The 22925-nt window shown below is 42.8% G+C and overlaps 1 protein-coding gene across 3 annotated transcripts in view; it reads left to right on the top strand.

The window, feature by feature from the left end:
• Window positions 1–22925, top strand: part of cacna1h.L (calcium channel, voltage-dependent, T type, alpha 1H subunit L homeolog) — a 301235-nt gene that overhangs the window by 5176 nt on the left and 273134 nt on the right. The window lies entirely within an intron of this gene.

Raw genomic sequence — 22925 nt, 5'->3', positions numbered from 1 at the left:
TTATAGGCTTATAGGATAATTGGAATTTTGGGTCTTCTGGTTCCTTTGTAGGCAAGTCTGACCCAGCCCTGATGGGGTTCAATGTAGTGGACTCCTGGTCTAATCTATTTCTGCAATGGAAGCAGTGGATTGTTATTACCATATTTTCATTTATTTGTAATGTTTTTTGGCTTCGGGGGTGGACCTGACCCAGTGGGTTATTGAAACCAGAATGTCTGCAATGTGCTGCATTGTGCTTTTATGCTACATTTCCACTGAAAGGCTTTGATCAAGAAATTAGGCTCTGACCTTACTGCACAAATCCCCGGCTGAACTACCACTCCCAGCTTCCTCTGCCAGCGAGCAGGTGTAATAGTTCTGCAACTAGGCTGCTTTTAGGGAATCCAATCACTACCTGCACAGATATATATATATATATATATATATATATATATATATATACTGTATATCCTTTGTGTTCTGATTCAGCTATAAATATTAACATATATATATATATATATATATATATATATATATATATATATATATATATATATATATATATATATATATATATATATATATATATATTATATATATATATAAATGAGTTCAGAACTTGTTTATTGTGCTTATTATGCTTTGCTTTCTGGCACTGAAAGTGTTATCCAGTTCAGGGGTTTAGCCCAGTCGTCTTTATATGAGATCTGGATTTCTGAGCATTTTCTGAGAATTTTCTGAGCCTCCGCATGAGAAAAATCCTCCTTGGATCGCCAGCTTAACCCCATAACTGCTGGGGAGGAAGGTTTGCCCGGAGCCTGCGAGATGTGCCAGGCCTTACAGGCTGCTCGTTTTAATTGCTGATTATATAAAGAGTAGAAAGCCTTTTCCTGCTGGGAATATAAAAGCTGTTTAACCTACTCTGTTTATTTGAGCTGTGTCAGCCGTATATTTTATTTTCAGTAATGTAGACAAGGGCAGAGTTACTCCTGCAAATTATACCGGCAGCCAGGACTGTGACAGATTGTTTAGAACATGCGCCATGAGTTAACATCTTCCCTGCTGGTGGCGACGCAGCAGAGGTAGGGGATGATGGGGGGGGGTTGAATACAGACAAAACCAACTTTGCTTTTACCATGGCTGAAAGGGTTAAACTTTATTTTCATTTGACACTTTTTATTTTTTTGCTAACAAAAGAACTGGGTTGCAGAATGCTCAGCGCAGCCGACAGTAAGCGAAACGCGTCGTAAGCAGTAACTTTGATTTTTAGGTTGCTATTGCCCTGGTTACTGCTGGGAACAATGTCAGCTCCACGCCATTATGATATTAAGTAAGGATGTGTCTGTTATTACAACAAGGGGAGAGGGGGAAGGGGCCGTCATGTTTGGTAATAATGAAAAAAACAGAATGCTAAGGGCTTCATCACAGGGGCCCCTGGGGGGTTGGACATATTGTATAATCATTATTGGCCTCTCTGTGTGCTCCATGTATTACTGGTGCTGTGCTGCAAACATCCCAACCACTGATTGCTGAAATGGTTTGGATATTGTTTATGGAGGAACAATGGAAAGCAATGCAAAATGAACAAGGTCTACATTATGATTCATTTATACTCGGTAATGGTTTTTTTGAGCTACACGTTTGCACCCATATTTAAATTCAGCATCCAAGAGTTTTTATGCAGCTCCGTAGACATTATCATTATATCATATCATGGAAGTCCAATCCAAAATCGCACCCTTAAAGGAGAACAAAAGCCTACAAAATAATAATGGCTGGAAGCGTTCATTTTTATATTGTTATCTTATGTTACCAGTCCAGAGATTGAGCAGCCCTAAAACAGTGATGATGGTTGACTTTCAACGTTGTTCACAGGAGCTCCGCCATCTTGGTTCTAGTTAGGACATCTTTTAAGAGCCGGTGGCATTACCCATGCTCTGTTTGCTCTGAGAAGCTGTAGGGGTTGTCAGAATTCATCAAAATCATAGATGAAAGTGAATTCATGGAAGCTGATGCTACAGGGCTGATTATTGATGCTGATGCAGGCTACACTGATTTTTATGCTATTATTTTGTAGATATACTGAATAGTGTGAGTGGGTAAGTGACAGCAGCCCGGAACAGCAGAAAAAATTGTGACATCATTAGCTGTAAAGTTTTGAGGCAACCCCCCAGAGAAAAACAACATCAATTGTGAGTCCCTCCAAAAAATCAATCAAAGGTAGTAAAAAGTACAAAATATTTATTAGGACATAGTAGACAGCTGCCTAACGCGTTTTGTGCCAGATTGTAATGTATTGTGTCAGATGCAGAATGAGGAGTGATAAGGGGTAGAGAGTGATTTGCTGGCAGGAGTCAACGAGGGCGTTAGAAAATAAAGTCGCAAAATGTTGTCAGGAAGGTTGGGCGACAGGGCGGTGGTGGAAGTGTGTGGGGGGGGAGAGTGCGGCTTTTGATGGGTGAACAGCGCTCGCGGTGATTGTATATAAACCCTGTCTCTCTGAGAATCTTTTTTATACACACGGATAGACCGTCTGCTTGTCTGTTTCAAGAAGCCCAGGAAACATTCCTTGTGATTGATGGAGCATTGTGAGCCCAGCTTTGCATGCAAAGATCCCATTCTTCCCCGGGACATGTGAAATCCTGTTTCACCCCCCCACCCCAGTCCCTTGCTCTTCCTACACTACGTGTGAAAGCAAAAGTGTCAACCACAGCCTGGGGAATGGACACCGAAACTATTGCCCCAGGACAGTGAAGCCCAGTTGACCTATAGCCGGAAACTCACATGAATCTTGAAGTGAATCGAGTGATGTCACACATCTGTGAAGTTGCTTGGCCGGTCGTTTTAAGTGCTGACCTGCAGCGAAAATACACAGCGTATTGCACTTTCTTAGTAAACAACATGTTTTCTGGCAATTATGTTTTGTGTAGCCCCTTTCCGAACAACTCTGCTCTTGTGCAGTCATCAATAAGGCGGGCAGAAATGTAAAGGGCACGTTTTTCCAAAGCCAGGGGCTCACCCCAAATTGACTGAATCACCCACATTTGCGTAGCTACCCCGAGACTGGAGGTGTGACTGCTTATAGGCTTATATCCTCATGGGGCCCACTGGGATACGGCCATCTTTACATAAATGAGGTATCAGGACTCCTGGAAGACTTCTGACTATCATGACTACTGGGGTTGTTCAACTTTTAGTATGACGTAGAGACAGACATTCTGAGGCCATTTATATTGGTTTTCATTTTTTATTATTCAAGGCTTTTTAAGTTATTTCACTTTTTATTCAGCAGCTCTCCAGTTTGCAGTTTCACCAATCTGGTTGGTAGGGTCCAAATGACCCTAGCAACCCTGCATTGACTGGAATATGAATAGGAGAGGGGCTGAATAGAAAGAGGAGTAATAAAAAATAGCAACAACAATACATTTGTAGCCTTACAGAGCATTTGTTTTTTTAGATGGGGTCAGTCAACCCCATTGAAAAACTGGATGATGAAGAAGGCAAATAATTCAAAAACTATTAAAAAAATGGAGGCCAGTTGAAAAGTTGGCCATTCTATAACATACTAAAAGTTAACTAAAAGGTGAACCGCCCCTTTAACTACAGAGGAAGCAGACCCTGTGGCTGCAGAGGGGTCAAGTTAAGTAGAAGGCTCTGACTTATGAGCAATTTCAGTGTATCTTGGTAGAATAGGTCAATTTATCAATATTTTGGGGCCCTAAATTGAATTTGTTGTGGGGCCCAGTAACATCTAGTTACATCGCTAGTACAGAAGACTATTAGAGTTGACTCTCTGCACACAGTGTGCTATATCCGTGCATTCTCCACTCTGTATAAGGGGAATAAGGACTAAAGGTGGCCATAGACGTTACAATTACGATCTTTCCTGGAAAAGATGTTTAGTTTAGTTTCAACCAGTAAACCCCCGATTCTCTAAAGAATCGTTAATGAAAGAATGGTAACAACAGTGAGGCAGCAAAATGCGATGGCATTTTCACTCTGCATCCCCAGGCAGCAACTGGCGACGCTAATTTGTGGGGATGTAGAGTGAATCTGTGCCTATTGCTTGTTATTACCTATCTGCTATTAGAATTCTTAAATTTTGAGTTTATTGGTAGTAAAGTGTTACTGAAAAATTTCTTTATAAACAACATTTTTTGTGAAAATGTTCTCCTGTCCTTGAATGAGTTCTCCCTGGTGAGCTGTACTTAAAATCTTGACTTTAACATCAGATGAACGCTGCACTCTTGAAAATGCAACATAAAGTTGACCATGACCAAACACAGGCTCAGATAGGTAAATGCCGACTTTATCCAATGTTTGTCCTTGTGATTTGTTGATTGTCATGGCAAATGCAGCCTTAATGGGGAATTGTCGTCGTTTAAGTTTAAAAGGTAATTCCTGGTCAGAACTGGTAAGGTCAATTCTGGGAATCAAAACAGTATCACCGCTATGGGATCCTGTAAGCACTTCTGCCTTGATAACATTTTGTCTCATGCTCTTCACAACCAACCGTGTACCGTTACATAAACCTTGCTTAGTGTTAGGGTAGGGGCACACGGCGCGATTTCGCCGCGATTCTGCGCTGGGCGAGTTGTCGCTGCGTTTTTTAAGCCGAAATAGCTTTGCTAACTTTGGCGCTGGCGTCAATGCAAATCGCGGCGAAATCGCTGCGCTAATTCACACGCGGCGATTCTTTTTCTACTGTCGCCCGGAAACGCTCAGCGAGGCAACTTCGGACAACAATAGAAAACGAATCGCCGCGTGTGAATTAGTGCAGCGATTTCGCCACGATTTGCATTGACGCCAGCGCCAAAGTTAGCAAAGCTATTTCGGCTTAAAAAACGCAGCGACAACTCGCTTAGCGCAGAATCGCGGCGAAATCGCGCCGTGTGCCCCTACCCTTAAGGTTTCTTAACAGCATGACTATTGTTCCTACTTTGAGTATAAGATTGTGTTGTGGTAATCCAGCATTGTTGATAGTGTTTAAATATTCTAATGGGAAGTTAAGTTTCTCACTTTCGTCTTCAGAATCAATACAGTCAGTACTCAGAAAGACACAGCTTTGTCCAGGAAGTAATGCAATCACTTGGTTGTTTATCATGTCAACATCAATATTTTTTGGAGATAATATAGCCCGTTTTGCTAAAAATGGCCACCCACGCAGGTACGCAACCGGTTCCCCTCCTAGAGTGACGCTAGCGCCGCCATTAGACAAACTTGCAAAGGAGTAGCAAGATGGCCGACGCTTATACAGACTTTAGTGGGCGGATGACAAACTCGCAGAGGAGTAGCAAGATGGCCGACGCTTATACAGACTTTAGTGGGCGGATTTGGCAGTGGGCGGATGACAAAGTCGCAGAGGAGTAGCAAGATGGCCGACGCTTATACAGACTTTCGTGCAGGTACGCAACCGGTTCCCCTAGTGTGACGGTGAGCGCATCTGCCTCCCTAGATCCTAACCTTCCAGCGGTCGCCGCCTGAGTGAGCAGGAAAGAAGAGGCGGCGGGAGGCAGAAGGAGACGGTGAGCGCATCTGCCTCCCTAGATCCTAACCTTCCAGCGCATCTGCCTCCCCGATCCTAACCTGTTCTGATCCTAACCTTCCAGCACATCTGCTAATCGAAGGCCGCATCTATGTCTTTCGGCTGAAGTTGCGCGCGCATCTCATAGATCCTAACCGAAGTTGCGTGCGCATCTGCCTCCCCTCCACTCGGGACATAGATAGGCCTTCGGTTAGTATATAGGATACACACGTGTAGAGCTGAATCGTCAGATTTACAGGTAGAAACAATAGAACTGGACGATGGGTGATCAAAAATTTCTGGCCAGCCTGATCCATGAGATATCCAAGTCTTCTGCTGATATCCATCGGCTCCCACCGTACACCGAATATCGTATGAAAATTAGTTTAATGCTATATTATAGGTGCGTCTGTGGCCACCTTTAAGAGAATATTTCCCCTTTAATAGGTGCTGGGTTCAGTAACAAAATGAGGTCAGTCTGTTAATATGAGTGCTAGAAATTCCTTTTATTTTAATTGGGGGGGGGGTAGAATGGACTATAGGGGGGTGTGGAGAGGGATTCTTGGCACTTAAGGAAATGGGGAAGCATTTGGCTGATGGATCCCCTGTCAGCGACACAAAGGAAAATCTGACAGTTAATGGGATTGAATGGGAGGAATACAATGGTGAGGGGTAGGTCCCACGGCACTGTCCAAAGCACAAACCTTATGGTCAGGGATCATATCTGTGATTAAAAAGGTAGGAGGTATGTAGGGGTCAGATCCAGGGAAGAAAAAGGATTCTGGGATCACCATATCTATAAAGGGTAACTAAACCTAAACTGCATGTTTCATCTCACCTTTTGTGAATCGTGTCTTGCAGCGCATAAAACGACCAGTAACGTCAACATTTTTTTTTTAGAAAAAATTTGTTTGTATATAACGGAAAAAACACCAAGACATATTACTTTAAAAATTAACTTTAAAATCTCTTAAAAATCTTTATTAAAAAATAACTTTGCTTGCGCTCCTCTTCAGAAAAGGCGACAGGGCGACGATCCATCGTGCGGCGCTTGATTTCTCCTCCCTGGCAATCTCCTACAGAAGGCAGGGAGGAGAAATCAAGCGCCGCGCGATGGATCGTCGGCATGCCACCTTTTCAGTCCGAGTTTCGGTAAGTTATTTTTTTTAATAAAGATTTTAAAGTTAAATATGTCTTGGTGTTTTTTTTTTTTTCGTTATATACAAACAAATTTTTTTTTAAAAAAAATGTTGACGTGACTGGTCCTTTAAGTAGTCCTATGATACAAAGTCAGGGATGGCCTTCTGATTTGCTAAACAGACAGACAGATGGGTGGTCGTCCGTTTTGTTTGTCCTATGCAAACAATATTACATTTAACCATCGTGGAGCTCTTGATCTTGCTGCACCGCATTCTGCCAGTAAACTAGCTTTGGGCACAGATCTAAGACGGACCTGAAAAAGTTGAAACAGCCACGTTGGCAGTCAGATCCCTAACTGCCAGCACTGTTGAATTTACAGTGTGGGGGGGATGGTAAACTCTTAAAGGGTATGTGCGTTTTATATATATATATATATATACAGGAATTGGACCTGTTATCCAGAATGCTCGGGACATTGGGTTTTCCAGATAACGGATCTTTCCGTAATTTGGATCTTCATACCTTAAGTCTACTAGAAAATCATATAAACATTAAATAAACCCAATAGCCTGGTTTTGCTTCCAATAAGGATTTATTATATCTTAGTTGGGATCAAGTACAGGCTACTGACTGTTTTATTATTACAGAGAAAAAGGAAATCATTTTTAAAAAGTTGGATTATTTGATTATAATGGAATCTATGGGAGACTGCCTTCCCATAATTCGGAGCGTTTCTGGATAACGGATTTTCCAGATAACGGACCCCAAACCTATACAAGCAGTCCTCTGCACTCAACCCATAACCTTGTTTATCATATATATATATGTGTGTGTGTGTGTGTTTTTGTGGGCTCAGAGCTGCTGTCCCACTGAAGAGGACCCACTTGATACTGCACTGGCGGTTTTTATCCTGTAAGAGCATAAGAAGAATGTATTGGTCTAGCGAATATCCAGTTGGTTGCTATGGGCTACTAGACCCGGTTACTAGAAACTTTGCAACTCTTCTTACATTACCCCTAAGTCATCTGGCAGTCATGGAGGCTCTCTGGCTTTTATCATGCTAACGTTCCCAGCACCTGCCATCTGCTGTTGGCTTGCAGAGCATGCTGGGAGGGGGTTTTCAGCGGCAGCTGGACAGGCACATATACTGTTTAATCACTTGGGGCTCGTTAGTTTTGTATAAGAATTGGTGGTTGCTGTTCTCCTAACAGTTACTCTAGGGCTAGGCAGTGGAGTAAACTAGATTATATTGGGCCCCACAGCAAATTGATTTTAGGGCTCCCCAACATATCCAGAGATTGTCCTGTTTTACCAATATATGTTGATACTACTCATTAATTAGGGCCTCATGTGGCCCCTATACGTCCTGGGCCCCCTGCAGCTGAAGGGTCTGCTTCCTCTGTAGTTACACCCCTGACTCCAGACTAATGGTGCCATCTTGATTATCTACCCACAGGAACACAGTTGAATGGCGAGTGGGTGGGTCATTGAGACGGATCCACCTGGGCCGCTGACTGAGGCTTGGCAATGGGCCATAAGCACCGCTCCATCCCCCACATCAATTTCCAGAACTGGGGAGGAAAATTCTGGGGGGCAATGGGGCACATAGTACAACCTTACCGACCTTTTCATCTGCTCAGTTGCACAGCGGGATTGGTGGGCAGGATCTTTGCCCAGATCATGCCTAGTGTCTGCGTTAGTGATGTGCGGAGCGGCCTTTTCCCCCGACCCACACCCGTCCGAGCCAGACTTCCGGGTTCCTTTTATAGAAAGGAGTGTGCAAGGCCGGCCCGAACCCGCCCGATCCGCGGGTAAAACCGTGGGTATTGGGCTGTCCCGCACATCACTAGCAGTGATCATGCACACCGGCCTAACTGCTATACAGCAGACCCAGCGGCTGCGGGGGAGGGGGTCCTGGGGAACAGGGGAGCGGGGTCACTGTATGGAATTACTTTCTTCCAGCCCCTTCTGCTTCCTAATTTTCGCAAGCTCAGACAGCTGACGGGAGGGAGGCACTGACACAGAGTCCTGGGCCCTCCAAAGTTTTTTTTCTCACTGTGGGGCCCGGTTCTTGGTAGTTATTTACACCCAGTGGAAACTGGACTTAAGTGAGCATGCTGTAGTTAACTGATGGCGGCCAAGGAAACAAAGATGGCGGCCACCAACCCGCTGCTGCACAACTGCAGATACAAACCAGGAAACAGCAGCGCAACTGCTCCATTCAGACTGTATAGTGCAACTGCCATCTATCTATACAGTATTTCCCAGTACTTGTATTTGTCCCTCAGAGCCCAAATAAAGGCACATGGTGTCACCTGCTCCTTTCACACGTTCAGCCTGAGATGGTGACGCTCAGCTGGGCATACAAGAAACAGAGGCTGTAAAATCTCTCCCTGTGATACTTGTCTAATCCCAGTTTATGTACAAGTCCTCCTCCTGTGAGACGGAAATATCCAATTTCAAAGCCAGGAGACACAGCTGCCCGGGGGACTCTGGGAGTTTTAATGCCGTTTTAAAGGGACCACATTCGCTGCACACGGGTGTTTTGGATGCAGTTTATTCTGCAATTGAAAGCCACAAACAATGGGGGATAAAAGGGACCAACTGCAAACTGTCCTGAGGGTATCAGAGTCATAGTAAGAGTTAGTTCTCATACTGTATAATTAGATTCTTAGGAAATATATGCTATATTAGGCAGAAGGCCATATTATATTGTATTTCATTATGTACATAATGTCTCAACATTCTGCAAATTTTGGAATGGGACCTTCTCCACCCCCGCCTCTTTAAGTTACATTACACCCCTCCCATTTAAGGCAAGGGCAAACTGGAAGTCTCCTGTCTACGTAGCCTTAACTATCAAATATGAGACATCAGAGAGGTCCAAACTGTGGCCCTTTTGGCTGTTGTTAAACTATAACTCTCAGACTCAGAGATGCGGGAAGATATATTAACTTTCCCTTTAATATTATGACATATAGGCTGCTGTTAGGGTTACCCTGTTTTAAAGGGGGTGTCCAGTTTAAAACCTCCTGTTCAGTTTTAACCAGGAAATTTCTGCGTTGTACTTTACATTGTAGCCCTGGTGTTAGAGTTCTGCCCCTGAATATCACTAGCCTACCCCCTAACAGCACAGTTACACCCCCCAACATCACCAGCCACCTCCCACATCATTGTCCCACCCTCTTTTTCCAGCTTTGGATGGTTATGGCAACATTAGCCGCCATCAAAAATTCATACCTCCCAACATTTTGGAAATAGAAGGAGGGACAAATAGATTTGCTGCATGGAGTGCATTTTTGAGCACGTCCATTTTTTGACCACACCTTCTAATTACCATGTCCATTTTACAAAGTTTGGAAATTGTCTGAACACATTTTTTGTGGGTTTTATGTGTTATTACAGGTTTGCTAATAAACATGAATTGCCCTTTAAACTGTGAGTATAAGTTCTCCCAAGAGACCTGCTTATCTTAACTTGTAAAAGTATCTAAGTATCTATCCTGGGCTCCCTGCCAAAAGCCTATTAAGTTAGAAACTTTGTATCTTTTTCTGGCTGTTCAGTGCAGGAGATCAAAGAGAAACTCTGGACATTTCAGTAACAAACCCAGAACTGCGGGTTAAGCTTTCAAAACCCGGACTGTCCTGCGAAAACAGGAGATATAGACAGTTGGGAGATATAGAAATGAGATCCTGCAAATTAGGCTAAATAGTGTCAGCTAGGGATGTCCAACCTCTCATGGCCACACTCTCATCTCTGTAATTGTAAATATTCACCATTTTTTTTAAAGATTATTTATTGTTATTCCCTGCGGGCCCCATAGCCGTGCCTTTTAGCTGCTGTTGATTCAGTGCAGGGATTCGGTCCTAGCTTACATCATCATAATGAAAAGTAAGGTAACTTCCCCTTTAATTTCATGACACAGATGTCTTTTTGTGACCAGTTCAGCAGGAGATGGAGCAGGAGGGCCCCCATATTGTTACATACAGTGCCGATTTTCACCCCCTGCTGATACCAGCCCTGATCTGACACAGTAGTCGGCTGACTCCATTGGCCTCTTGGTGATATGGTGTGTATGTGCTGAATGTGGTGTCTCTCTCACCTCTGTATCTGGTTTCCTAGCACTGAACCTTTTGTTCGGCACTGATTGCCTGAGCCTTTGTTTGCCTGCTGCCATCTCTCTCTCTCTCGCTTCCCTCCCCGGCCGGGCAATTAGGGTGATTTATCGATGCAGATAAAGCCCTCTAAACAACTTGCAATAAGCATTTAAACTTTATATCAGTGATGGATGCTCCCGTCTGGGCAAACACACCACGAGGGCTGTAACCGGACTCCGAGACTGATGGCGACGGTAAAAGGTGCCGCAGGCGCTGAATGAAAGCAGAGGGAGATTCCTGCTCTGGGTGACGATGGAGCCAATAAATCCCTGGTACAAATGTTTTGAGTTGGTGCGTTTTATTGGCTATCATTTGAGATTGCTTACCCCTAGAAGGAGCCATGTAAAAGCCCGTCATTAGCCGGGCGCTGGGAGCAACATAAACTGATTTCTAACAAAGATTTTATGTGCAGATTGCAGGGGTACAGTCCCAATGGATTGGCCCAGCGGGGCTCCTGATACACCAATACACCAAAACAAGTCCGGACTGAGAATTAAAATAGGCACTGGCATTTCAGGTACATAGAGGCCCAATCAGCCCCCACCAGCCCACCAAATACTGACTTTCTATGGCAACTTATAGCAGCCCCTCTGGCATTTGCCAGAACTCGCAGATTGCCAGTCCGGGCCTGCACCAAAATACCAGTATTATAGTGAGACATATAGTAAGAGGAAGGTGAGTATTCATTTAAACAGGCTCTCTTAAAGGTTATATATACACCAGCTCCCAGCATTCTCCAGCATATTTGCTCCAATTATTATTTATTAATACAAAAGAATCAGAGTTTAAAAAAAAATCATTAGGGAATAAACAGTGCTAGTTGGGAGAAATGATGCCGATAGTACAGTGGGATAATAGTCTCTGAGAAGGGAGTGTGACTGTGGGATAGCAGGTATAGTAGGGAGAGATGGTGCCTATAGTAACAGTGGGATAATAGTCTCTGGGAAGGGAGTGTGACTATGGGATAGCAGGTATAGTAGGGAGAGATGGTGCCTATAGTAACAGTGGATAATAGTCTCTGGGAAGGGACTGTGACTGTGGGATAGCAGGTATAGTAGGGAGAGATGGTGTCTATAGTAACAGTGGGATAATAGTCTCTGGGAAGGGAGTGTGACTGTGGGATAGCAGGTATAGTAGGGAGAGATGGTGCCTATAGTAACAGTGGATAATAGTCTCTGAGAAGGGAGTGTGACTGTGGGATAGCAGGTATAGTAGGGAGAGATGGTGCCTATAGTAACAGTGGGATAATAGTCTCTGGGAAGGGAGTGTGACTGTGGGATAGCAGGTATAGTAGGGAGAGATGGTGCCTATAGTAACAGTGGGATAATAGTCTCTGGGAAGGGACTGTGACTGTGGGATAGCAGGTATAGTAGGGAGAGATGGTGTCTATAGTAACAGTGGGATAATAGTCTCTGGGAAGGGAGTGTGACTGTGGGATAGCAGGTATAGTAGGGAGAGATGGTGCCTATAGTAACAGTGGATAATAGTCTCTGAGAAGGGAGTGTGACTGTGGGATAGCAGGTATAGTAGGGAGAGATGGTGCCTATAGTAACAGTGGGATAATAGTCTCTGGGAAGGGAGTGTGACTGTGGGATAGCAGGTATAGTAGGGAGAGATGGTGCCTATAGTAACAGTGGGATAATAGTCTCTGGGAAGGGAGTGTGACTGTGGGATAGCAGGTATAGTAGGGAGAGATGGTGCCTATAGTAACAGTGGGATAATAGTCTCTGGGAAGGGAGTGTGACTGTGGGATAGCAGGTAAAGTAGGGAGAGATGGTGCCTATAGTAACAGTGGGATAATAGTCTCTGGGAAGGGAGTGTGACTGTGGGATAGCAGGTATAGTAGGGAGAGATGGTGCCTATAGTAACAGTGGGGATAATAGTCTCTGGGAAGGGAGTGTGACTGTGGGATAGCAGGTATAGTAGGGAGAGATGGTGCCTATAGTAACAGTGGATAATAGTCTCTGGGAAGGGAGTGTGGCTGTGGGATAGCAGGTATAGTAGGGAGAGATGGTGCCTATAGTAACAGTGGATAATAGTCTCTGGGAAGGGAGTGTGACTGTGGGATAGCAGGTATAGTAGGGAGAGATGGTGCCTATAGTAACAGTGGGATAATAGTCTCTGGGAAGGGAGTGTGACTGTGGGATAGCAGGTATAGTAGGGAGAGATGGTGCCTATAGTAACAGTGGGATAATGGTCTCTGGGAAGGGAGTGTGACTGTGGGATAGCAGGTATAGTAGGGAGAGATGATGCCTATAGTAACAGTGGATAATAGTCTCTGGGAAGGGAGTGTGACTGTGGGATAGCAGGTATAGTAGGGAGAGATGGTGTCTATAGTAACAGTGGATAATAGTCTCTGGGAAGAGAGTGTGACTGTGGGATAGCAGTAATAGTAGGGAGAGATGGTGTCTATAGTAACAGTGGGATAATAGTCTCTGGGAAGGGAGTGTGACTGTGGGATAGCAGTCATAGTAGGGAGAGATGGTGCCAGGGGAGTAACTATAGAGGAATTAGACCCTGCAAATGCAGGGGGGCCAAGTAGGTATAGGGCCCGCATGAGTCCCTAATTCATATATATTTTTGATTAATCTTGTTAAGTCAACCTCTATACATTTTTGGGTCAATAGTATCTCTTATGTTCAAATAAATGATAAAAGTCATGAAGTAGACATATTTTGTAGTGTTGAGGTTGAGCCAGTTTCTGTAGAGGGACAGAGTGTATGTGCCATTGTCTGGTAGTTGGAGTTTAGACACCTGGTTGTTTGTCTCTGTTTATAATTCACTATAGTCCTCTTCACTTGGAGAGCATTATTTTGGAGATGAGAGGGTTTAGATCGGCTTCATACATAAATAAGATGGAGAGAAAGTCCAGCTCTTCGTGTGGTGATTTAATCTGCTTCTCCTTGGACTTAAAACGAGTTAATCCTCCTTTAATTGCGGCGTAGGGAGACGGAGGATTCGCAGGATTTTTCATCAGGTGCGTGGAACTTTCCATGTCCTTATAAGATAATTAGCTCTCCGCATGGCGGCCCTTGCATTCATCAGTGCCAAATTATTGGAGATTTCTGCACATCATTAATAACCCCTGAATATACAGCAGTGTCAGCTTATTATGGCGCCCGCAGAAGTGGGGCTGACAACTGCATTCTGCTCATAAAGATACTTGCTACAAAACCCCCCGCTCTGCTTCCAAATAAAAAGGGTTCCCTTCCGTTTATTTCATGCACCTCTATTGACCAATATTGAGCACTTTTCTCTTTAAAGGGATACTGTCATGGAAAAAAAAATGTTTTTTTCAAAATGAATCGGTGAATAGTGCTGTTCCAGTAGAATTCTGCACTGAAATCCATTTCTCAAAAGAGCAAACAGATTTTTTTTATATTCAATTTTGAAATCTGACATGGGGCTAGACATATTGTCAATTTCCCAGCTGCCCCAAGTCATGTGACTTGTGCTGCCTGGTAGATCTAAGAACAACACTCAATAGTAAAAACCCATGTCCCACTGAGACACATTCAGTTACATTGAGAGGGAAAAACAGCAGCCTGCCAGAAAGCATTTCTCTCCTAAAGTGCAGGCACAAGTCACATGACCAGGGGCAGCTGGGAAATTGACAAAATGTCTAGCCCCATGTCAGATTTCAAAATTGAATATAAAAAAATCTGTTTGCTCTTTTGAGAATTGGATTTCAGTGCAGAATTCTGCTGGAGCAGCACTATTAACTGATTCATTTTGAAATTTTCCCCATGACAATATTCTTTTAAACAAAAACGTCACATCCTAGAAATCTGAGACAACCTTTTTTTTTAAGGTGTGAGTATCCCTTTAAACGAGCTTTATTATCTTACATTTTTTGATGTGCCTCAGCCAAGTGTTTTTCTGTCTCTCTCCCACGCTCACAATCAGCCACAGGCATCTATGGTGCAGTAAACAGAAATGACCCTTCAGATAAAGAATAATTGGCCCCCGACTCCTGTCTTGTGAGACATTTGCTCTCACCCTTCCCTGGATCTCTTGCCCTAAATCCACTCCGTCTTTTATTTATTTTTGCCAGAAAGGGATGGGACCCTTGGTTGTAGAAAGAAAAACACGAGCAATTGACCAAAACCAAGTGTCAGTTTTAGTAAAGCACAGCTCTTAAAGGGCAATGAAATGTAAAATCACTTTGGGGGGGCTTATTTGTACCCTCCAGTGACTCTGGCTAGTGATTGGCGAATTTGTCCCGTTTTGACGCCCGCGAATTGACGGTGGCATCAAAATTTGCGTTTTGCGAATCTTTCACCATTTTGTGAATTTCGCGGGAAATTCTCAAAACTCGATTTGTGATGCTGGCGTCAATACGTGGGCATCAAAATCACCACAGGTGACAATTCCGACGCCGGCGACAATTTGATTCGCGCATACTTTGTTTAATTTCATTCAAGTGAATGGGCTTGCTTCAAATTGTCGCCGGTGAATTTTCACAATAATTTCGCAAATTTATTCACCAGTAGCAATGTAAATTCGCCGTGAATTTGCGTCTGCCGAATAAATTCGCCCATCAATAACTGGCTAATCTTCTGTCCAAGGTTAGCAATCCTCCCTCTTATCCCTCTTATCCACCCCTCTGCCAAACCCAATTGCTTACATCATCACTACATACCTCCCAACTGTCCCGTTTTCTGAGGCACAGTCCCGATTTTGACATCTCAATCTGCAGTCCCGGGTTTCTTACTTAAATGTCATGACTTTCTCTTTGATCTCCTGCACTGGCCTGAAAAAGATACAAAGTTTCTGAAACTTAATTAAAATAAGAGACCTTTTTGGAAGAGAGCCCCAGAATACTCAGCAGCTGCACTTGGATACTTTTATAACAATTTAAGATAAGCAAATATACAATTGTAACTGTTTAAGATAAGCAGGTCTCTGTCTCTGTTATAACACATAAAACAATACACAGGCGTAAGCAGACCCTGCGGCTGCAGGGGGGCCAGGACGTATAGGGGCCCCATGAGGCCCTAAATCATATACAATTTTAATAAATATTGGTAAAACAGGTCAACCTCTAGACATTTTGGGGCCTGAAAAATTATTTGTTCTAGGGCCCTGTAATATCTAGTTAAAGGGCATGTAAAGTCTAAAATAGAATAAGGCTAGAAATGCTGAATTTTCTATACTAAATATAAACATGAACTTACTGCACCACAAGCCTAATCAAACAAATAATTTATGCTTTCAAAGTTGGCTACAGGGGGTCACCATCTTGTAACTTTGTTAAACATCTTTGCAAGACTAAGACTCTGCACATGCTCAGTGTGGTCTGGGCTGCTTAGGGATCGTCATAAACAAAGCTGCTTGAGTTCTGCATGGCTGGGAAGTAAGGCGGCGGCTCCCCCTGCTGTTCATAAGTATGATTGTTTCCCTGCTCAGCAGTTAGGGACTGTCTGACAATTCCTATCCACAGCAGTAAATGAAGGGAGAGTTTCACTGCATACAGTCAGGTTTCTTATAAAAACGGTACACATTTTTTAATCAAAGTATATTGGAGATAGGTTTCTTTTTCAAGTAAAAATGGGATTTTTTTTTTTTGCCTTTACATGCCCTTTAAACCACTGACATTGCACTAAAACTGCCAGACATGCAGTCAAACTTTCATAACCTGCCACATTTTGTAAAATGGACATGGTAATTAGGGGGTGTGGCCATAAAATGGAATGTGGTCAAAAATGTTCATAGTGCTGCCAGCGACACAACTTTTTGTTCCTCTTTCTAGTTTTTTGAATGTTGGGAGGTGTCACCATGCTCCCCCCCCTTATGTATAGGGAAAGAAATGTTGTTTTCAGGTGGTAAACCCCTAGTACAGAGATTTCAGCACTGTGTTCTTTCCCAGCTAGAATCAATACAAGGGGATACATGGAAGCCTGGAACAATATGGCGGCACACACTGCACAGAAGGACCTAAGGCCATTGTATGTTTTTAAAGAAGGGGTGAGTCGACCCAGGGTGGGAGTATAGTGATTAGAGTCAAATGGGGATGTCTAACAAATTGACAACCCCAGTAATTTTACTTTTCATTGCCCTTTAAGGCCTCGATTATATTAACATCATTAAACTCCCACAAAACTACAAATAAAGGCGGTTAAAGTTAACCTTTAGTGTGTTATAGAATGGACAATTCTAAGCAACTTTTCAACTGACCTTCATTTTTGTTTTTATTATTATTTTTGAATTATTTGCCTTCTTCATCTTACTCTTTCCAGTTTTAAAAATGGGGGTCACTGACCCCATCTAAAAAAACAAATTCTCTGTAAGGCTACACATATTATTGTTATTGCTACTTTTTTATTACTCATCTTTCTATTCAGGTCCTCTCCTATTCATATTCCAGTCTCTTATTCAAATCAATGCATGGTTGCTAGGGGAATTTGCACACTAGCAACAAGATTGCTGAAATTGCAAACACGAGAGCTGCTGAATAAAAAGCTAAATCCACAAATAATAGACAATGAAAAGCAATTGCAAATTGTCTCAGAATATTACTCTCTACATCATACTAAAAGTTAATTCAAAGGAGAACTAAACCCTACAAATGAATATGGCTAAAAATTTCATATTTTCTATACTGAACTTATTGCACCAGCCTAAAGTTTCAGCTTGTCAATAGCAGCAATGATCCAGGACTTCAAACTTGTCACAGGGGGTCACCATCTTGGAAAGTGTCTGTGACACTCACATGCTCAGTGGGCTCTGAGCAGCTGTTGAGAAGCTAAGCTTAGGGCTCGTCACTAATTATCCAGCAGAAAATGAGGTTGGTCTGTAATATAAGCTGATGCTACAGGTTTGCTGATTATTAAATTCTGATGCTAGTTGCACTGGTTTCTGTGCTGCCATGTAGTAATTATCTGTATTAATTACTAATCAGACTTATATTGTGACATTTCTATTCTATGTGTACTGTATATTGTGAGTGGGTCCCTAAGCTCAGTAAGTGACAGCAGCACAGAGCATGTGCAGTGAATCAGCAGAAAAGAAGATGGGGAGCTACTGGGGCATCTTATTAGTTGTTTTAGAAAGCTAGGGGTGCAGGGCCAAGAATACTGGGCTGTATGAGAGCCCTAAGCAATAGCTGGAGACAGGCATGAGTACAAGGAAATAAACCCATATAAAAAGTGACTTCAGTATGCAGTTTCCCCAAACTATGACTCTATTTGCACATCCTTTTCATGAATTAGTATACACGTTGTATTTAGATGACTCTGTTTCAAGGAAGTCAACATCCCACCTAGCGGCTCCTAATATTTTAGTGTAGTTTATATACGAGCATGACCAATATCTCTGGCTTCCAGGAAACGAAATCTCCTTGGCTTCTATATGAGACTCCTTTTGTTTAGACTGCATGTGTGTGTTTACTGCAGCCTCTGAGTAATCCGTTTCAGCCTGCAAAGTGATACAGTATTGTATGTACAGTATATGTGCGTGTGTTTCAAAGGGGACTCAGTGTTCATTAACACACATTAACACACCTCCCAACTGTCCCTATTTTGGTGGGACAGTCCCGATTTTGACACTCAACCTGCAGTCCCGGATTGTTACTGATATGTCCTGACTTTCTCTTTGATCTCCTGCACTGAACCCCCAGAAAAAGATACAAAGTTTCTAACGTAATTGGCTTTTTGCCCAGAATATGTGGTACTTAGATACTTTTGTAACAATTTAAGATAAGCAAAGAAACAATTGTAACCATTTAAGATAAACAAGTCTCTTGTGGAAACTGTGACTTGCAGCTTAAAGGGCAATTCACCTTTATTGGCAAAACTGTAATAACACATAAAAACCACAGAAATGTGTTCAAACTTTTATAACCTGACACATTTTGTAAAATGAATATGGTAATTAGGGGGTGTGGCCACAAATGTGGGCATGGCAAATCATTTTGTCCCTCTTTCTATTTCCAAAATATTGGGAGGTATGCAATAATAGTAAGGCACAGTGGTGTCAGGTTAAGGGTTGTAAGGGTGAAAAAATGTGTGAAATAAGGTAAGATGGGACCTTGTATCCAGAAACCTGGGGTTTTCTGGATAATGGATCTTTATGTAATTGTGATCTTCATATCTTAAGTCTACTAGAAAATCATGTAAACATTAAATAAACTCAATAGGGTTAATTATAATAAGGATTAATTATATCTTAGTTGGGATAAAGTACAAGGTACTGTTTTATTATTACTGAGAAAAAGGAAATAATTTTTAAAAATTTGGATTATTTGGATAAAATGGAGTCTTTGGGAGTCGGCCTTTCCGTAATTCGGAGCTGGATAAAAGGATCCCCTACCTGTATTAGTAATTCCTTATACCAGCCTGGGTCAAGTAGTATTACGATATTGCATTGATATTAAAGGGGAAGTAAACCCTGTCATAACACTATCCTACAGCGTTTTCTATAGATGTTCTGGAAAACAGTAATTATAGATGCAAGAACATTCACCAATGAGAATTCTACTGATCAGACACTTCATTATAAGAAGTGACCAATGAGAATGCTAATTCCCAGCACCATGTCAGGCATCTTGCTGTTATCTTACATATAGAGATAATGATGTCATTTATTTCTTCATTATATGACACTGGAATCAAACATGGGGATAAAGGACAGACTTGTTCAGTGCTGGGAAACTCTGCTTTAAGCTTCCAACTCCAGTTGCAGGAACAAAGAACATGGAGCCAGATTGATACAGATCAGCTGGGATTCACGTTGGAGGATTTTTTTGCATTTTAAAGCAATCGCTGGACTACAACTTCCAGCATGCTTCTGTTGCATTATTCTGGGATTTGTAGTCCAGCAAGAACTGAGTAAAGTTTGGTTGAGCTGTGCAATGCAGCAAGGTTTACTACCCCTTTGCTGAGTAGAATTCCCATAGGCGAATTGGTTTCCATGTGCAATTACATTTTTCTCAACTTTTTTAGAGAACAAGGGGGCACAGTGGGACACCTTTATGGTTGGGTTTAGTGTCCCTTTAATTTTCCTTGTAGAAGTGGGTGTTGTATAAAAGTAAATCCCTACAGGCCTACGTTTCCCTTTAATTAATCAGAGCTTGGGACCAAGCTTTTCTCCAACCTGTGACTTCCCTGCCTTCCCTTCCCTTGTCGCCAAAAGAAGGCAAAGAATCAAATTTATTACGCTCTTCTTATGCTAAACAGATGTATAAACCCAAATGTAAACTTCCTTTTTATTCTGTTCTCCGGGGCCGCTCCCCCCCGGCGCTCCATTAAGGCACAATTTTCACGGGGAATGAAGTCTAGTCTGTATTCAGATTCACTGTGGAAACAGGCAGAACAAGTGACATATTCAGGCTGCGCTGAGTAGATTTCCTCTACATTAGTCACCCCTTCAAAGCCGACTCGTGCCATTTCACAAAAGACCCTGTTGTTGTACATTATACAGGCGTTCCGTTCCTTTCTTCTAGATCTGCTCCAGGTCAATCAATGAGGCCTCCTGGCAGTCAGAGGTCAGGTCTTTGTCCATCCTTTTCACACCAATCTGCTGTGTCCTGGCAACATCCACTGTTCTTTCATATGGACTTTGCTGCTGGTGGGACCCAAGCAAATCAGGTGATTTATATACAATAGGATTAGCCAATAGCTGAAGGACCGCAAGTTGGTCATTGATATTCAAAGGTTGAGAGCTGAAGGTTGTTGAACTGTATAGGTTTTTATAAGGGCCACAGAGAAAATAAAGAGAGGCTTATGGGAATCATCCTATAGAGACTGAGCCCTCCAGGAGACCTTCTGATACTCTAGTAGGCCAGTTCAACCCTGCATGTGGTCTAAAACTGAGTATGTTGAGCAAGAAGTTGCATGGTGGGAACCATGGCTTTGTTTTTAAACCTATGGACTTGCAAAACCTTTTGCAGAGCAATTCGACATGACTACGTTGCAGAGCACAAATGACAATGACCCAGGAGTCATCAGTACTGATGTTTCATGGCCTCAGCTTCTGCTGCCTACAGCTCTGCTTAACTAAACTCCTTGTGTGAGTCTAGCCTAAGGAAATGCTGGGCCACCAACCCTGTTTGACTTTTTTTGGGCTCTGTACAAGTAGGGGTCATATGACACGAGGAAGAGCATTTAATATCAGAGCCCTAGTAGCCAATGACTAGCTGTGTGGCAAGTCTAGGAGGGGCAGCAAGGTCATGGGTCTATAGAACCCAGTGTTGTTATCAGTTACTCCATAAAGTAGAGGTTCCAGAACTTTAGAACTCTCGTAAGACTTGGAGCTGTGGCAGGGTGGTAAGAATCCTTATTTGCTCTCCTAGCTACACCTAGAAGGCAGTCTGAAGGTCAATTATAGTGAGGTTTGGCATGAAACCCTATTTGCTACCCTTGATAACCCTTGGAACTATGGCTGAATGACTGATTTACCAATGTCCCACATCTGTAACCTTGTTATCAGCTAAGAGGGGCCTTCACCAAAGGTTCAGTCTTCAAGAGGGCCTTGAATTGAAAGAGTCCAACCAGTCCATTGACACAGAGGCACCCCAGGTGAACCACCACAAAAGTGATATAAATGACTCTTCATCTGTCTCTAACCCTTTGGCATTCCTAGGGTACCAGATTTTAGCTTAGCAGCAGCTGTTCACAAGTTATGCCTTATTAAAAAAAAAAAGTCTTGAATTTGGGGTGCTAATCCTCCTTTAAACATGTTTAATATTGGAGGAAAATAATTGTTTCACAGAGTTAGAATTTAAAATAAAACAGCGACAGGTGGCACAATACCCAGAGTTCTGGGCAGCAACTGGTATCAGAACCGGACCTTTCATCTCCCCAGATATTCGCCTATTCCCGGCTCATAGATGTGCAAGATCCTTTGACAGGAACCATCAAAAGATTGACATCTTTCAGCCCTAAATCTCCGAACCCATGGCTACCGATGCAAAGTGGAGAATGAGTGAAAGACGTATCAAGCCTGGCTTTGAAGCCCGCTAAAAGACATTGAGGCAGGGGGAAAGCAGGGAGAGCTGGTTAAAGAGGAATTTATTAAATGTTCCTCCTGCTTCGTGGCACTTTGTAGCATGCGGCTTTCAGCAAATAGCTTGGCTCAATTAAACACACACAAAAAAAAAGGGTTTACAAAGGGAGAGCGGAATTCGAATAAATGCTTCCAACTGTTCTCCATCCTGCAGGAGTCCAAGATCGAGGTCGGAGGCAGAATAGAATGTTGTCGTGCTTTGGTTTTTGCCATTACAGTGGCCAGGATATTGTTGGATATTGTTGGGAGTCATGCGGCAGACAAGGCATGAGATGTTGTTTTGTTTTGCTTGCCATGTTGTAGAGCGCTCTGAAGGTTTATTTTTATGTTCAGCAGCTAAATGTGGGCGTGTTTTGAAAGAGGAGGCCAAATCTAGACATTCGAATATCTGGCCCTTGCTGACAGTTAGAATACTTGATGGGGGGGCTCATGTTAGACCTTCGGGTTTTATCAGTTCACCCAATTTTGTATTAAAGTGAGCCGCATTCATATAGTGATCAAGGTGGCAGTTGTTTGGTCCCAAAAACAGAACTGCAGGTTGGTTAACCCTGTTCTTGGTGTGTCTTCAGCTGTTTGGCCTCTACATCGCGCTTGTGCATGCGTGCTAAGGGGAGAGACACACACTCAGATTCGGGGAGATTAGTCGCCAAATCTCCTCTTCTTCAGGTGACTAATCTCCCTGAATTGCCTTCCCCCTGCCTTCCCACCGGCTAGAATTTAAATTGCAGACGGGATGGCACATGGAGCGGTTCGTTTTCCTCACTAAGGAAATTGTAATTTGGATCTTCAAACCATAAATCTACTAGAAAATCATATAAAAATTAAATAAACCCAAAAGACTGGTTTTGCCTCCAATAAGGATTAATTATATATTAGTTGGGATCAAGTACAAGCGACTGTTTTATTATTACTGAGAAAAAGGAAATCATTTTTAAAAATGAGGATTATTTGGATAAAATGGAGTCTATGGGAGACGGGCTTTCCATAATTCGGATCTTTCTGTATAACGTTTTTCCGGAGCAACGGATCAGTTTAAAGAATTGCCACAGGATCTGCGGCCACCCCCATAATTACAGTCTGTGTTTATTGAGGGGTGGTTGGAGGGAGGCAGGAAAAGGACC

The sequence above is a fragment of the Xenopus laevis genome, chromosome 9_10L (assembly GCF_017654675.1).
Source record: "Xenopus laevis strain J_2021 chromosome 9_10L, Xenopus_laevis_v10.1, whole genome shotgun sequence".
In the NCBI taxonomy this organism is placed as follows: Eukaryota; Metazoa; Chordata; class Amphibia; order Anura; family Pipidae; genus Xenopus; species Xenopus laevis.
The sequence above is the reverse complement of the archived record's forward strand: the minus strand, read 5'-3'. Positions and strand labels throughout refer to the sequence as shown.